At 51.3% G+C, this 13,272-nt stretch overlaps 1 protein-coding gene across 1 annotated transcript in view; it reads left to right on the top strand.

Moving 5' to 3' along the window:
- Positions 1 to 3,021: 3,021 nt before the first annotated feature.
- The window catches only part of KIAA0513 (KIAA0513 ortholog), a 62,404-nt gene continuing 52,153 nt past the window's right edge, over positions 3,022 to 13,272 (top strand). The window contains exon 1 of the mRNA XM_017860641.1: positions 3,022 to 3,152. The gene's annotated coding sequence lies outside the window, so the exon portion shown is untranslated. The remainder of the gene's footprint in view (positions 3,153 to 13,272) is intronic.

Below are 13,272 nucleotides of genomic sequence, written 5' to 3'. Positions count from 1 at the left end.
TATGTCCGCCAACATATTCCCTCTTTTTTCGGGTTGGGGGGCGGAGACTGAGTCTCATTCTGTCATCAGGCGAGATCTTGGCTCACTGCAACCTCTGCCTCCCAGGTTCAAGCGATTCTCCTGCCTCAGCTCCCGAGCAGCTGGGACTATAGGCACACGCCACCACGCCCAGCTAATTTTGTATTTTAGTAGAGACCAGGTTTCACCATGTTGGCCAGAATAGTCTCGATCATCTTGACCTCTTGATCCGCCGGCCTTGGCCTCCCAACGTGCTGGGATTATAGGCGTGAGCCACCGCACCCGGCCCCCTCTCTCTTTTTTTTTTTTTTTGAGACGGAGTNTACTTGTGCCCCTGGATCGTGCTGAGTTAACCCCAGAGCCTTTTAGTTGTGTCCGCCAACATATTCCCTCTTTTTTCGGGTGGGGGGGCGGAGACTGAGTCTCATTCTGTCATCAGGCGAGATCTTGGCTCACTGCAACCTCTGCCTCCCAGGTTCAAGCGATTCTCCTGCCTCAGCTCCCGAGCAGCTGGGACTATAGGCACACGCCACCACGCCCAGCTAATTTTTGTATTTTTAGTAGAGACCAGGTTTCACCATGTTAGCCAGAATAGTCTCGATCATCTTGACCTCTTGATCCGCCCGCCTCGGCCTCCCAACGTGCTGGGATTATAGGCGTGAGCCACCGCACCCCGCCCCTCTCTCTTTTTTTTTTTTTTTTTGAGACGGAGTCTCGCTGTGTCACCCAGGCTGGAGTGCAGTGGCGCGATCTCGGCTCACTGCAACCTCCGCCTCCCGGGTTCCGCCATTCTCCCGCCTCAGCCTCCGAGTAGCTGGGACAACAGGCGCCCGCCACCGCGCCCGGCTAGTTTTTTATATTTTAGTAGAGACGGGGTTTCACCGTGTTAGCCAGGAGGGTCTCGATCTCCTGACCTCGTGATCCGCCCGCCTCGGCCTCCCAAAGTGCTGGGATTACAGGCTTGAGCCACCGCGCCCGGCCCGGCCCCCTCTCTTTTAAAAACCAGTTTGAATTGAGTTTCCATCACTAGTAACTTAAAGAATCCTGGGAAATAAACCTTCCGAGTCCAGATATATATTTCCACCATATTTCCTTGAATTACCAGTTTATACATTTCACAGCAAGAAATAAGGTTAACCTAGTGTGACTTGGTCTTTGTCACTGGTGTTTCATCTTCGGAGAGGTCACAAATATTTTTTTGTTAAGTCATCTGTCCTGAAGATTTTCCAGGCCCAATGGCAAGTTCACTGATCTGTGGTTTGCAGAACTCACTTTCTTCCTCTTTTAAAAAATGGTCATGTCATCTGCCTCTCTGTAACCTTTTGACAAGGTCAGAAAACCTTCTACGACATCAGGAAAGGGTCTGCATGACATTCCCCTAAAACAGAATCTGACTAAACGAGTCACCTTTTTTCAATTCTCCCAAACAGCTGGCAGTGCAAGGGCAGGTCAGGATGGCACAAGTCAGTGCCTTGTGAGAGGTTCACTTGCTGACCCAGGGAAGGAGTTTCTTCACCCACGGCATCCATCCTCCTCCATTCCCATGAATTCTACAACATGGCACTTGCATTCTGCTGGACTCAGGGCAGAACCCTGCAGAGACCAAAAGCGCACCCACTCATCTGTAGCAACCATGTAAAGGAATGAGGGGTATTTGACACAAACTGAATTCACACCAAGCTGGAGACGCCCTGAGTTCCAGCTTCACATGCATGGTGGCCACACCCAGTTGGTCAAACAAATCTGGAATGAACCAGAAGGAGCTACAGTGCTGAAGACTCCATAATCCTCAGGGCACTGCAGCTCCCAGCTTTTTTCTTCATGTGTTCCCTTAAACTTTCCCAAGGAGTCTACAGTTCAAGTCTACATCTTTCCAAGGACTATCACTTCTGCTTGGGGTGTGGGACAGATACTTGATCATCAATCCATATGCCATCTTTTCTCTTAAGTGGTAGAACTTGTTTCTCCTGCATAACTCCCACAATTTCAGAAAACCCACCGTTTTCTAAAATTGACATTCAGCTCTATTTCAGATATCATTGCATTTCTTTAGAGACAGGGCTTGATCACTTCATTTAAGGAGCTACCAGAAGGAGCATTATAGCCCTGGAATGTAGTTGTACAAACATCTTCAGAAAATTCGAGGTGTCAGTTAATACTCCAGAACCAGATTCTCCACTTTGCTAGGTGCTGGAGTCGAGTTTGACATAACCCCCAAATTACTAGGGAGGGGCTGTCAGTTTATGTTTCCATACTTCCTCCACAACTAAAAAGGCGTCCAAAGGCAGCACTTCTATTTAAACAACGTTTTTTTGTTTTAATTGAGGAGACATAGAAGAAACTGAATGGCCTGAACGTTGTGTTTATTGTATTTGCTGAAAAGATGCCGACTGGCCTAGAATTTATGGAGCAGCTGAGATGGAATCTACCAGTCTCAAAGATGCCCCGTTTTAAGAAATATATTGGCCTCCGATTGCTCTTCCATACCATGTATCCTCGCCGGAGATTTTTCTTTTGTAAAATTAAAAAAAAAATTTATATCATTTATTTATTATTATTATTTTAGCTCCGGCTCAAAGCCTCGCTGGACGAAGTTTAAAGGTATGTTGGTTAATGTCATGCCTTCACCGTAACTAGGGGATAGGGCGGGTTAACTGCCACGCTTGTTTTAAAGGTAGGGAAACCCAGGGCCAGGAAACTAGAATCAGACGGTATTTCCTAGCTCCCTGCTGGCGCTTCTCATGCCCCCAACAAAATCATGAAATAACCCACTCACCTGTACGCACAGGGCCTGCCCCACCCACTCCTCCCAGAGCCCGAGAACACCCAGCCTCTAGGAACAGCAAGCAAGGATCCAGGTATCCCCGGGCGCGCACCCACGGAGCGGGGCAGGCCTCGGGCCCCGCAGGCTCCGCCCTGTCACGTGACACCAACCATGGGCCGCCCCTCCTGGGAGGGGAGGGCACGACCCGTCTCTCGCCTGCGCAGAAGGGGCTGGAGGCGGGCACGTCCGGTTGACTGACAGCTCGTGCCGCGGCATCGGGAAAGGACCCGGCTGCTCGCGGGCGGCGCAGTCGCCGCAGCCGCGTAGTCCGACGGCGCCGGTTCGCTTCGCTGTGTGCCCGCGGTGAGAGGTGCGGTGGGGCGGCCTCAGGCTGGCCTGACAGGCTCGTGAGGGGAAGAATGACCCGGGAGGGACGGCGGGGACCCGGGACGGGGGTCTGCGAGGGGTGACAGCTGGGAGCGCCGTGGGGCAGGGGCGCGAGGAGGGAGGAGGGGTCCGCGGGGTAGGCGGGGGCGGGGCCTCGCGGCCCGGGGCTCAGGCCGCGGTTCTCCGCGGCCTCCTAGCCTGCTGGGAGGCAAAGGGAATAGGGGAAGGTCGCCGGGAGCCCATGGGCGGAGGGGCAGTGCGGACGCCGATGAATGAGTGCAACCCGGGCCGCTGCCGGGAGGAGGCGCCCCCAAACCCGGGGCAGATGGTGGCAGCAGGTGGCTTTGGGATGGAGCTGGTGTCCCAGTCTTGGGGGAAGACGAAACCCCGGACTCCTGCAAAGGCATTCTGGGGAGAGGGTGCAGGGACCCAGGGGGTAAAGACATTGGCGAATCGTGCGTGTTTGAGGCGTGATGAAGTTGCCGCCTCACCGCTCCCGGGGCTAGCAGGGTGGGGTGAGAGAAAGGGGCTTCCTGGCCTGGGTGGCCACCCCTGTCCATTCTGCCTCTTCCCTCTGCTCTTGATGGGCCAGTGAGCAAAGGGGAGGATTGCAGAGAGCATAGCAATGGAAATGCGGTTTTAGCAGCTCAGTTTAGGACCGCTGGATCAGGTGGAATTGAACACGTTTAGAGGATCTTGGAAAGGGCAGAATTGAGTGTTCTGGAGCTGGGTGCGTGCCCCCCATCCCCGCCCTTGTCCTGGGTTTGTGCTTCCCTGGGTTGCAGGTTGATTAGACGTGGGAAGATGAAAAGGGGAAGAGGAAAAAAAGACTTTGCAGGGGCACCAGCCGGGTCCTCGTCCTCTCTAGTTAGGGGCCAGGCATGAGTCCCAGCCTCCAGATTGTGCAGGAACAGCCTCTGATCTGGCACAGGTGAGGCGCCCCTGACGTGGAGGTAGTGGCTGTGGTGAGTCAGTGTTAGAGGCAGGCTGACAGCTGTCAGGGCCAAGGCTGCTTTAGCCAGGCTGCGACTTGATGTTGATGTTTCAGATTCATTTCCTTAGAGGCAACCCCCTCCCTCAACCTAAAAGCAGGGCAGAGAGATGCTTAACACCGAATCGTGCAAAGGAAAAGGTGTGGGTTATATTGCATGTGAGCGTTCCTTCCTGTCTTCCCCCCATTTCTCCTGGGAAGCGTATGTTCTCCATTGTTCAGTGTCTCTTTTTGGCTGTCACTTGTTTTTATTTCCACTTTGTTCAGAAATAGGACTGCTTACGCCTTTGAAGCACGGGACGAAAGGCTATTGAGATTGGCTCGCAATGAAAAAGTTGACTCATGAGATTTTCTTTTTCCATTAAAGAGATGAAGATGGCGTGGGACTCACATGTAGGCAGCCTTCACGATCAGATCATCACTAGCCTTTCTGGGTTACATTCTGACGTTTCTGGCAGTGTTTGCCTTTTGTATGGGACGTGTCAGTTAGTGTGAAGGTTGGTTTGCGTTATTTGAGATGTAACAGCCAAAGGCAGTGAGAAGCCACTTGGTGACGGAGTAAATCACAAGCCTTAAATAATTTGCTGCTGAATCCCAGAAAGTGGAGGATTTCCATAGATATTGGCTATGGCTCTCTTTTCATGACAATAACTGCTTCTTCAAAGGTGAATTGCTTTATAGTAGCCCCAGTGGCTCTGAGGAGCATCTTTTAGGACAGTCCCCAGGAAGGGTTTGGGGTGGGATGAGTCATGCTGCATGCCTCTCTCTCCTCCCACCTTCTCCCTCCTTTCTCTCATAAAGCAAAAGTAATCAGGTTAAAAGAAACAGCAAAAGCAGCCTGGAGCAGTTTTTTAAAAAAGTCATGAGAAGTCAACCAGCAGCAGGAAAGACATGCAAAGGCAGGAGTAAAAACCCTATTGTCCAAAATAATGACCCTCACTTTCATACTTCACAAGGGTTTTCCCACGCAGACTCTTGGCTGATCTTCATTATAAGCTTGGTAATCAGGATGGGTTTGTTACCGTTCCCATGTCACAGATGAGGAAACTGAGGCTGAGTGACTTGCCCAGGGTCACTTTGCTACTGGGAGCACAGTGAAGTGATCAACCCAGCCATCTGACAGTGGATATAGCAGCGCTTACCACTCTGTGGAATGGGAAGTGGGGCAGATCCGGGTGGATTGTGCCTCACACGAGGGGTCCTCAGAGGCTTGCAAAACATCCTTCTCTTCCACCACCTGTCCGGCTTACCGAGTCCGCCGCAGCACCCCTGCCCCCGCCCCAAGCTTGAGGTAGTCTGCATGGACTCAGATTTATTTAGACGTCCTTGAGAAATCCAATAGGAAGTATGATTTCAAAGAGCGTCTTTTGCTTAAGTCTCTGTGTTTCCACATAGCCCAGGTGTCTTCAGCTGTGTGAGGCAAGAGAGCATGCAGTTCTCGGGCAGCCTGCTAGAATCGTTTTCCTTGTCCTCCACCCGAAAGAGAAATGCGGTGGTTGTGAAACCTAGGGAGCTGACCCAGTAACTTTGTTTATTCTAAACCGTTTTTTATATGTGGCATTGTATGCATTATGGTGACACTTAAAAAAAAAATAAGCCATAGGGCCGGGCGCGGTGGCTATCGTTTTCCTGTAATTCCAGCACTTTGGGAGGCTGAGGCAGGTGGATTACCTGAGGTCAGGAGTTCAAGAACAGCTTGGGCAACATCTCCTTAGTAGCTTCTTTTTTTTTTTTGAGACGGAGTCTGGCTCTGCCGCCCAGGCTGGAGTGCAGTGGCCGGATCTCAGCTCACTGCAAGCCCCGCCTCCTGGGTTCACACCATACTCCTGCCTCAGTCTCCCAAGTAGCTGGGACTACAGGCGCCCGCCTCGTCGCCCGGCTAGTTTTTTGTAGTTTTAGTAGAGACGGGGTTTCACCGTATTAGCCAGGATAGTCTCGATCTCCTGACCTCGTGATCCGCCCGTCTCGGCCTCCCAAAGTGCTGGGATTACAAGCTTGAGCCACCGCACCCAGCCTCCTTAGTAGCTTCTTAACACTGGTTTCCCATGTTAAGAAACCCCGTCTCTACTAAAAATACAAAAATTAGCTGGGCATGGTGGCGGGTACGTGTAATCCTGGCATCCTGGCTGAGGCAGAATCACTTTAACGCAGGAAGTGGAGGTTGCAGTGAGCCAAGATTGCGCCACTGCACTCCAGCCTAGGTGACAAAGAAAGATTCCATCTCAAAAAAACAAAAAAACCCCAACAAGGCGTAGTTGTTCTCACGAGGGAAGAACAAGTTTTAATCCCACTTTCTAAATCTGGCATCAGAAAGAGGACATTGGGGGAGGTTGGCCGATAAATGTTTCGGCAAGTCAGTGGTATAAAACAATGGAAAGCCAAGGCAATCCCGGGCACATGAACAGAAGTATAGGTCTGGAATGAAACAGGGGACAGTCCTAGTCTACTCCATGCTTAGAACATTGTGTTCTTTTCTGAACATCACATGTAATAAACGGTGTAGAAAAAAATAAGCATATTCATTGGAAACTGCTACAGTGGTGAATGAATTAGACGTAAGCCTGGAGAAGCTTGGGAACTGTGATTTATTAAGCCCAGGGTTCCAAGAACCAAGGGACAAAAGTAATAGAAAGACTTGGCCTTGGCTGGGTGTGGTGGCTACACTTGGAATACCAGCACTTTGTGGTAGCCAAGGCAGGCGGATCACCTGAGCCCAGGAGTTCAAGACCAGCCTGGGCAACATGACAAAACCCCGTCTCTACCAAAAAATATACAAAAATTAGGCAGGCGTGGTGGTGCAAACCTGTAATCCCAGCTACTAGGGAGGCTGGGGTGGGAGGATCACTTGAGACCCAGAGGTGGAGGTTGCCATGAGCTGAGATTGTACCACTGCACCCCAGACTTCAGTTTTAAGACTGTGATTGTGCGAGAGTGGTCGTTTAAAAACTCTGAGTTAAATCATGTCTGTCTCCAGCAGCTTCCCAGGACCTTGGTCAACTAGGGCAACTGCACAGGTGCTGACTGACCCTGCCTGTTTCTCCAGCTTCGTCGACTGCTGCTGTCACTCACCAAGGTCCTGCCTTCTTCCTGTGCCTTGCGAGTGCCAAAATGACTCTGCCTCAGGGCCTTTGCACGGGCTGTTCCTCCCCTTTCCATGGCCAGCTTCCTGGTGTTCCCATCACTGCTGCAATATCACATCCTTAGTGAGACCTTTCCTAATAGTCAGAATAATGTTCCTTTTCCTCTGATCCCTGTCCACTCACTCTGTCATATTATAGTGTTTTATTTTCTTCATAACAGTATCAGAAATGACCTCGTTTATTGGAGAATACTTTTACTAGAGACGGTCAAACCTAGCCTGGCTAGTGGACCATTGGGCAAGGGAATTCAGGCACTAGACAGACAGTAATGCCAGGTCACCTTTATTTCTCTCGGGTGTGCTCTCACAAAGAACTACACACTGGGACTTAAAGCAACCGAAATTTATTCTCACAGTTCTGGAGACCAGAAATCCAAAATTAAGGTGTCAACAGGGCTGGTTCCTTCTTGGGGACTCAGAGAGAGACTCTGTGCCTTGCTCCCAGCTTCTGCTGGTGGCCGGTGAGCCGTGATGTCCCCTCACTGGCATCTGCGTCACTGCAGGGTCAGCCCCTGTGGTCACATGGCCTCCTTGTCCCTTTGTGTCTGTCTCCACTTCATGTCTTCTCCTGTTGGTCTGTGTCTCTTCTCCTCTTATTTTATTTTTATTTTTATTTTTTTCTGAGACGGAGTCTCGCTCTGTTGCCCAGGCTAGAGTGCAGTGGCTGGATCTCAGCTCACTGCAAGCTCCGCCTCCCAGGTTCCTACCATTCTCCTGCCTCAGCCTCCGGAGTAGCTGGGACTACAGGCGCCCGCCACCTCGCCCGGCTAGTTTTTTGTATTTTTTAGTAGAGACGGGGTTTCACCGTGTTAGCCAGGATGGTCTTGATCTCCTGACCTCGTGATCCGCCCGTCTCGGCCTCCCAAAGTGCTGGGATTACAGGCTTGAGCCACGGCGCCCGGCCGTCTCTTCTCCTCTTAAAAGGGCGCCAGTGGGATTGGACTTGGGGTCCACACTACTCCATTATGACCTTCTCTTTTTTTGAGACAGAGTCTGTGTTGCCCGGGCTGGAGTGCAAGGCATGATCTCAGCTCACTGCAACTACCGCCTCCCATGCCTCAGCCTCCCATGTAGCTGGGTTTACAGGTGCATGCCACTACGCCTGGCTAATTTTTGTATTTTTGGTAGAGATGGGGTTTCGCCATGTTGGCCAGGCTGGTCTTGAACCCCTGACCTCAAGTGATCCTCCTACCTCGGCCTCCCAAGTTGTGGGATGACCTCCACTCAACTAATTACATCCACAGAAACCCTATTTTCTTTTCTTTTCTTTTTTTTCTTTTTTTTTTTTTTTTGACACAGTGTCTCGCTCTGTCGCCTAGACTGGAGTGCAGTGGTGTGATCTTGGCTCACTGCAAGCTCCGCCTCCCAGGTTAACGCCATTCTCCTGCCTCAGCCTCCCCAGTAGCTGGGACTACAGGCACTTGCCACCACGCCTGGCTAATTTTTTGTATTTTTAGTAGAGATGGGGTTTCACTGTGTTAGCCAGGATGATCGCAATCTCCTGACCTCGTGATCTGCCCACCTCGGCCTCCCAAAATGCTGGGATTACAGATGTGACCAATCTGCCCAGCCCCACAGAGACCCTATTTTCAATTAAGTTCACAGGTTCCCTGGGTTAGGACCTCAACATATCTTTTGGGTCCAGGGGTTGCAGGGGTGGGGGCGCCTAAATTCAATCCGTAATGCCTTCCAGCATCAAGATGCAGTGACGTTTTAAAGGGAAAATTGGCAGGAGGTGCTCGGTTATTTTAGGGATAATGACAGGGATGTGGACGTTTTTACGAGAAGCATTCATGATCCTTACGATTTGGGAGTCGAGTGCTGACCATTGTGCTTCACCATGAAGAGGGCGAGCAATCCAGCGACCTGCCCAAGGCCGTGCAGCTCCTGACAGTGAGAATCTCCTCACTTCTGATTGCAGAGCCCACAGCTTCTTTACCCCTCCCGGCAGGGACGCCACCACTGCTTCAGGTCAGGATGCTGGGTTTCTCCGATGCACTCTGCAGGGGCCCAGAGAGATGATTCCCTTCCTTTGCGTTTTGCTGCACTGGTCCTTGTAGTGGAGGAACAGCTCATCGGCGTCCAGCGGTGAAATAAATGGCGCGGCTGAATACGGTGCCCTCCCACTTAGGCAATGCTTCCCAGAGGCGGTGGCGTGTGTAGAAGCCTCCTCCCGAGTGTAATTTGGAAGGGCTGTTTCCCAAGGCCTCCAGAGCTCTGGGCTTCTGCGTCTCAGATGGGACCAAGGATGAGCCCTCAGGGAGTTCACAGAGCAACTTTTCTCCCTTTGGGCTGGGGTGGGGCAGGGGTGGGGAAAGGTAGAGCAGGACTGGTGCCAGCTGACTTCTCTGGTGACTGGCACCTGCAGCTGGAGATGCCTCAATTCCTGGATCTGTCACCCAGATACCCAATATGCCCCTGTCTTTATTTGTTTTTATTTTTGACTGAGTAATATGTGCAGATGGCACCAAATTCAGATGATACAGAAAGATGTCGTAGTTTGTCCCTCCCTGCCCCCGCCGCTTCCCGGTGACCCTCCCCAGTGGCGTTACTGCCCATTTCTTGTGTCTCCTTCCAGAGATCTGATATCCTTTTAATGTCCCCAATTACCTTCATCCCTCTCACCACATGGGTCATGCTCGCCATCCCTCCCCTCAATCCATCCTTCCTCCAACCTCGCCACAGCCCATCTGTGATGACAGATGACTTGTTTCCCCCGTTAAGAGCTGATGAGACTAGGCGCGGTGGCTGATGCCTGAAATCCCAGCACTTTGGGAGGCCGAGGCAGGTAGATCACTGGAGGTCAGGAGTTCGAGACCAGCTTGGCCAACATGGTGAAACCCTCTCTCTTACTAAAAATACAAAAATTAGCCAGGCGTGGTTATGGGTTCCTGTAAGCCCAGCTACTAAGGAGGCTGAGGCAGGAGAATCGCTTGAACCCGGGAGGTGGAGGTTGCAGTGAGCTGAGATCACACCATTGCACTCCAGCCTGGGCGACAAGAGGGAAACTCCATCTCCAAAAAAAAAAATGCTGGTGGCTGTACTCCTGCCAAGGAGTTTATCTGGGGAAGGAAGGTGCTTAGCAGAAATGAGTCTGTACAGTTAAATGTGGGGCAAGAGTGTGGGGAAAGTGCTTTTATTTATGGAGTGGTTTTCATAGTCTTGTGCCTTAGACTTCACTGGGTAGGGTTTGCCGTGTCCAGGGTGAGTACAGAGGACTCCCTGGAAGGAAAGTGACGGAGACAGTTTGTCTTATGTGGCTGAGGTATAAAAATTGTGTGGTTGTTATTATGGCTCATATTTTTAGGGTTTCCTCTGTCCACGCCCAGCTATGTGCCCAGTACCTTATGGGGCTGTCACTTCAGCCCTCACAAAAACAGTGTAATGTAGCCACAGTTACTGTCCCCATTTCACAGGTGAGAAAACTGAGGCATAGAGAGGCGGAGTAACATGCCTCCATCACACAGTGTGTAAGAGCAGTGCCAGCACGTGGGTCAGGGCAGCCTATCTCTGGGCCTGGGTTTCTTTGCCTCTCCCCTGTGCCGCCTCTCCTGACAGAGTGCGGGTCACCTTTGAGACCCCCTGTCACCGGAGACTAGTGCTCTGCAGGGCGCTGGGCCCCTAAGCCCCACCTCGCACCTGTGCACCTGCCTCTGCCCCTTCCCCAGGCTGAGCCGTCAGCTACCCTGCTTCCTCTCAGCCTTCTGATTTCCACCTGGCTCTCAAAGCCCCAGGCACCAGGACATCTTCCCGGAGCCCCTGGTTCTCAGAGCAGGGCCACAGCGGTGCTGGGTCTGTCCCCCGTCCGTGGCAGGCCCCTGTCTCTTGCCCTCTTCACCACCCGTTCCTCTCTGAGCAGGTCAGAAGTGGCTCTGCAAGTCCTGTGTTGTCCTGCTCGTTTTTCCGTTCCCCAGGCCTAGCCCAGTGCCCAGCACAGAGCAGGTGATGAAGAAATGCTGGTGGCACAGGAAGCTGGTGGTTTAGGAAGCCCTGGTGTCCACCCGGCTCTGTGGGGACCCTCCTCTCCCAGATTGTAAAAGGAAGGCTTTGACCTCAAGTCTTCTAGTGTCAGAATCTTCCCTCACTTTGCTTGCGATGTTTGTTTTGTTTTTTGTTTGTTTGTTTTTAGAGATGAGATCTTGCTCAGTTGTCCAGGCTGGAGTGCAGTGGTGCAACCACCGCTCACTGCAGCCTCGACCTCCCAGGCTCGAGTGATCCTTCCACCTCAGCCTGCCAAGTAGCTAGGACTACAGGCATGCACCACCATGCCTGGCTAATTTATTTTTATTTTTTATTTTTAGTAAAAATAGGATCTTGGCTGGGCGCGGTGGCTCACAGCTGTAATCCCAGCACTTTGGGAGGTCAAGGTGGGCGGATCACAAGGTCAAGAGATCGAGACTATCCTGGCTAACACGGTGAAACCCCATCTCTACTAAAAAAATACAGAAAAATTAGCCAAGCGTGGTGGCAGGCACCTGTAGTCCCAGCTACTCGGGAGGTTGAGGCAGGAGAATGGTGTGAACCTGGGAGGCAGAGCTTGCAGTGAACTGAGATCCCGCCACTGCACTCCAGCCTGAGCAACAGAGCAAGACTCTGTCTCAAAAAAAAAAAAAAGAAAGAAAGAAATGGGATCTTGCTATGTTGCCTGGGCTGGTCTTGCACTTCTCGACTCAAGCAATCCTCCCGCCCTGGCCTCCCAAAATACTGGGATTACAGGCATGAGCCACCACACCTGGCCTGCGTAGAGTGTTTCAACAGGCTTCTTTCCTCCTTCTTTGTTTGTTCTTTAACAGCTTGTTGAGTATGTTTTAGATATCATAACATTTTCCCATTTCAATTGTACAATTTAGTGATTCTTAGTAGTTTTACTGAGTGGTGCAACCTTCATCATAATCTAATTTCAGAACATTTCCATCATCCCATCAACGAAACCCCTTTCACATTTGCAGTCTCTGCCCCCACCTCCCAGTCTGGCCTCTGACAACCACTAATCCAGTTTTTGTCTCCGTGGATTCACCTGTTCTGGACATTTCGTAAACATGGAATCGTCCAGTATGTGGCCTTGTAACTAGATTCATTTTTAGTTCGTCACTGTCGCAGCATGTGTCCGTGCTCTGTTCCTTTCTACTGTAGATGTTTTTAGTGATTGTCTGGTACTGGGAAAGAGTGCCGGTGCCTTCTGGCCCTCTGCACTCGTCTCCATCTGCCCTCTTGCAGATGGAGCCTTTGATTGTGGGGTGGACGAGCGGGCAGTAGCCCTCCTGGGTGTGCTTACATATTACGCCATAGACCTTGCTTGACTGCCACAGTGTGCCTGTACTGTCCTCTTTCTGTTTCAGGATCCAGTCCAGGGCACCACACTGCATGTGGTCACACCTGCCCAGCCCCGCCTCCCCTGGGACAGCTCCCACCTTTCCTTATTTCACACACAGTTCGGTGGTCTCTGTGTGACACGGGATCTTCATAGCTCCCAGAAGGAAAGTGATGCAGCGGCAGTGTGTGTGTGAGGTCCGCCTCGCTCAATAGGAAGAACCTGACTTGAGAAAATCCTGCTTTCATTCTTGCAGGGTTTCTGGCCTTACTCCAGAAATGTTCTCCTGCCTCTAAATATCAGAAATGAATGGCCAGGACCCATTGCTCTGTAGGAGTAGTTTCTAGCCAAGGCTGATGGGGATGGTAAATTAGAAGAAGGAAAGGAGAGAGAAGGGGATTTTTTTCTCTTGATGACTGAGTCCATGTAGGAAAGCATGTGCCTGACAGACCATCTTCTTCAGTGACATCCTTTTCTCTGCCAGGTGTGTTTGGAGACATTTTCCTGGCCTTTACATCATAGCCAGGCATGACTCACAAGCAGATGACTCAGTGGCAAAAGTGACCAATGAGCTAAGGGAAAATGAGAATCTAGAAATAGTGGAACAAATGGAAAATGCCAGAGTCAGTGCGTGTGGACGGCCACTGTGACGCTGACATCCT

This window comes from Rhinopithecus bieti, unplaced genomic scaffold (genome assembly GCF_001698545.2).
Source record: "Rhinopithecus bieti isolate Rb0 unplaced genomic scaffold, ASM169854v2 scaffold_1618, whole genome shotgun sequence".
Taxonomy (NCBI): Eukaryota; Metazoa; Chordata; class Mammalia; order Primates; family Cercopithecidae; genus Rhinopithecus; species Rhinopithecus bieti.
This window is presented reverse-complemented; position numbering and strand designations above follow the sequence as displayed.